Source organism: Callospermophilus lateralis, chromosome 6 (assembly GCF_048772815.1).
Source record: "Callospermophilus lateralis isolate mCalLat2 chromosome 6, mCalLat2.hap1, whole genome shotgun sequence".
NCBI classification, from domain to species: domain Eukaryota; kingdom Metazoa; phylum Chordata; class Mammalia; order Rodentia; family Sciuridae; genus Callospermophilus; species Callospermophilus lateralis.
The window spans coordinates 51,931,380-51,935,428 of record NC_135310.1 but is presented as its reverse complement, the minus strand read 5'-3'; the positions used below and the strand labels follow the sequence as shown (position 1 = coordinate 51,935,428).

At 34.7% G+C, this 4,049-nt stretch overlaps 1 pseudogene; it reads right to left on the bottom strand.

Annotated features, from left to right (window-relative positions):
* Positions 1–309: 309 nt before the first annotated feature.
* On the bottom strand, positions 310–1,242 carry LOC143401857 (metaxin-3-like; annotated as a pseudogene).
* Positions 1,243–4,049: the final 2,807 nt, after the last annotated feature.

The window sequence follows — 4,049 nt, the reverse complement described above, 5'->3', positions numbered from 1 at the left end:
CCAAGATTAAAGTAGGTTTTTTTAATATACAGGGCAGTGTGTTTCCCCTTCCCTCACAAAGTTAATTAAGCATTCACTTTTACTTAAAATGCATTGCCAAGGTAGAACACTTCCTAATGAAAAAATATATATAGGTGTCATAAAAAGTTCCTTCTGTTTTAGTCTTCCTTATACCTAGGAATGGAATTTCCCTTTTGCCTTCACATAGTAGGTATGAAAGATTACCAAAACAGTCATGACTTCAACCACAAAGCATGACCACTGTCAGTGTGATAGTTGTTTAGAATTTTTCCTTTGGCAGGAATCAATTTAGTTTGGCAGTTTCTGAAGAGGCAGATGAGGACTTTGACGAAAACTGACATCCATCTTTTCAAATTGGATTCCTTATTTACAAGTTGTGTGAGTTTCTTGCAGATTTGCATCTACCATTTCTGGTCCAGCTAGAGAGATGCCTCCAGTCTGATGAAACTATTTTTCAAGTACAAGAATCATGGGAATGCACCTCACCAAAATCAATCTGTTACTAATTTCTGTTAACACAAGAAAATGCTCCAAAACTAAGCTGAAAGTAGCTGTTTAGGATATCATCACTAAAGCGACACAGGTTGGAGCATTGTTTCAGATGTTCTCATAACTGAACTTTAGAAAAATGTACTTTGTAAAGAGGTGCAAGAAAAACAAAACACATAGGCATCCAAGGTAGAAGGCTTGAATTTCCACTTCTTGGACATGGTAGAGGGGCGGTTCTCCTCTGGTCAGGAGAATTCTATTCAGTGCCCCTGCTGGACCTCCTTCCAGGTAAAATTAAACTCAAGGGAAAAGAAATTTGTGAAGCAAACCATGGCTTTGTTACAGTAAAGTAACTGTCACTTAACCCAGAATGTGTGAAGCTGCAAAAGGAGAGAGAAAACATTCCAAGATGTCAAAAGCAGGGAGAAGCTTCTCTTGAAGGAGAGCAGTGTAAGCTAGTATATCTGCACCTTGCTTTGCTAACAGTTCACATTAGCTATATATTTCTGTTTTCTTAAAAAGTTCAGTATTTTTGTTGGCTGAGAAAGTGTTGTCTTTGGTTGTCAAAATTGGTATATTACCTCTTGAACCTCTCCATGTATTATCTATGAAATTGACTTTCAAGAGTGCACTACAAAATTTGGCATAAACCATCACCACCAGGGACTTGCTGTAGATGGATAGGAGCCCCTAACTCTCTCTCCAGCAACTGAGCTCCAAGGGGGCCACCATCTTGCTGAGGTCGACTTTTCACTCTTTTCATTAAAGGATGTTCCCTCTCTTAAAATTTGGATGGACTTTCGTGATTAATTCCACTGATAGAATGCAATGTAAGTAAAATTGTGTGATTTGAGGCTAAGATGGCAAAGGCCATGCAGCTTCCTCCTGGGTCTCTCTGTTGGGGATGCTTGTTATTGGTACCTAGCCATGAAGGTGAGTGGAAAGCCAGACCACAGGGAGACGCCTTGCTTAGGTGTTCTGGACAGTGCCCAGATTAGGGCCCTAGTCATCAGCCAGCATCAACCACCTGCTTACAAGGAAACTTTCTAGATGACTGCAGACCCAATCACCCTCTGGCTGCAAATGCTTGACACACCCAGAAGAAACTGACTGCTGTCATTATGGCCTTTAAGTTATGTTGCTTATTAGCAATAAATTCCTTATTATCGTCAACAAGAGAATAAACACTTAAATATAGAGATTAGAAATATGATTAGGACACAACCAATGTATAGAAGGAATAAAGCAGAGTTAGGCCTGAAGACCAACTCAATACCATAATTTTCCCAAGTTTTGATATTACAAGATTGCTAGTACAACACATAAGGTTGTAGAAAAGCAATTTTTGCAGGGTCTTTCACCACTCAATGAAAAGTATCACTTCCTTTCATCCCAGTCACTTTGTCTCCATAGGATTAATGACCAGGGAGGAGTGTTAATGCTTCTTCCCTAAACTGCCCGCAGCAGGAGTGTGCAAAGTAAATTTAGCAAAAAATAAAAAAATTTTAAAAAAATCAGAAATGGTCTTTATTACTGAAAATTAGAAAAATATGGGTAGATACACAGAGCAAAATAAAAATTATTCATAATCCCACAATCCACATGAACATTATAGGTACATTTTCTTCAAGTTCCATAATATTTATATTACATATTTTTCCTTCTTCCATAATTCACAAGTAACATTGTATTTTATTGGGATTTTTATTTGCATTTCCCTAGTAACTAATGATGTTGAGCATCTTTTCATGTATTTGATGGCCATTTGTGTATCTTCTTTGGAGAGAAATCAGTTTAAGCCCATTTTTTGATTGGGTTGTCTTTACATGGATGAATTGAAAGAGTTCTTTATATATTCTGGACAATAGACCATTATCAGATATATAATTTTCAAATATTTTCTCCCATTATGTAAATTTTCACTTTCTTGATAATGTCCTTAGTGCACAAAGTTTTAAATTTTGAAGTCCAAACTATCTGAATTTTTTTTTGTTTATGGCTCATGCTTTTGGGTGTCATATATTAGGACTTATTGACAAATCCAAGAGTATGATTTATTCCCATATTTTAGGAGTTATATTATTTTAGCTCTTCTCTTTAGTCAATATTGTTTTAGTTAAATTTTATATATAATAGAAAGTAGAGATCCAATTTTATTCTTTTGTACATGGATATTCAGCTTCCCAACAGCATTTGTTAAAGAAACCGTTCTTTCCCCATTGAATGGCCTTGGCATTCGTGTTTAAAATCAATTGGCCATATATGTTTGTGTTTATTGTTAAGACACTCAGTCCTATTCCATTGATCTGTGTGTCTATCCTTATGAAAGTACCACATTGTTTTGATTGCTGTTACACTGTAGTTAGTTTTAAAATCAGGAAGTGTGAGTTCTCCAAATTTATTCTTTTTCACTACTGTTTTGGCTATTCAGGACTCCTTACCAATGTGAATTTGAGGACTGGTTTTCCCACTTATGCAAAAAAAAAAAAAAAAAAGAAGAAAGCTACTGAGATGTTAGGGCATTGCATGAAATCTATAGATTGTAGTTAGCAATACTGACATTTTAACAATATCAAGTCTTTTAGTCCATAAATATCATGGGATTTTCTTGGTTTTATCATATTTATTTTAATTTCTTTCAGCAAAGTTTTATAGTTTTTGGTGTATAAGTTTTTCATTTTCATGGTTTAATTTACTCCTAGGCATTTTATTCTTTTAGATGCTCTTTAAATTTCCCTTTCATGTTTTTTGTTATATGGAAGTCAGTTGATTTTTGCATGTTCATTTTGCATTCTGCAACTTTTCTGAATTCACCTAGTTATCTTGTAGATTCTGAGGTTTTTTTTTTTTTATAGAGAATCATTTGCAATTCAAGATAACTTTATTAATTTCTTCCCAGTTTGCTTTCTTTTGTAATTGCTTTGCCAGACTTCCAATACAATCTTGAATAGTGATGATGAAAACAGTATCCTTCTCTATTTCCTGTAAAAGGAAAAAGGTTTTCAGTCTTTAAACACTGAACATGATGTTAGGTGGGTTTTTCACAAAGGCCTCCTAGAATAAAGAAGTTCTTTTCTATTCCTGGTTTTCTGAGTGTTTTGGTTTTGTTTCATCATGGAAGATATTTTCTTTTTTTTTAACAGTGCAATTCTGTATTTTATTTGTGTGTATAAATAGAACAGAACTGAGTCCCAATGACCAAATATATTGACAAAACTGCCAATAAGTATAATCAATTAAAAGAAAAAACTTTCAGATTGCCTATTGAAGTAAAATTCAAAACTATTCTTTTCAAGACATATACTAAACAAAACATTAAGCACAGTGCTATTCCCTAAAATGCCAGGGATGTGGAATTCCTGAGGCAGGAAGATAACGAGTTTGAGGCCAGCATTAGCGATTATAAAGGACAATGGCTGAGGGAAATTATTGGCATTCACCACTTTATAGGGCATCAATTACCCATGTATATATGAATCAATAAATAAATGGGAGATATCCTGGGATATGTGGTACATATTTTCCCCATATTTTAAATA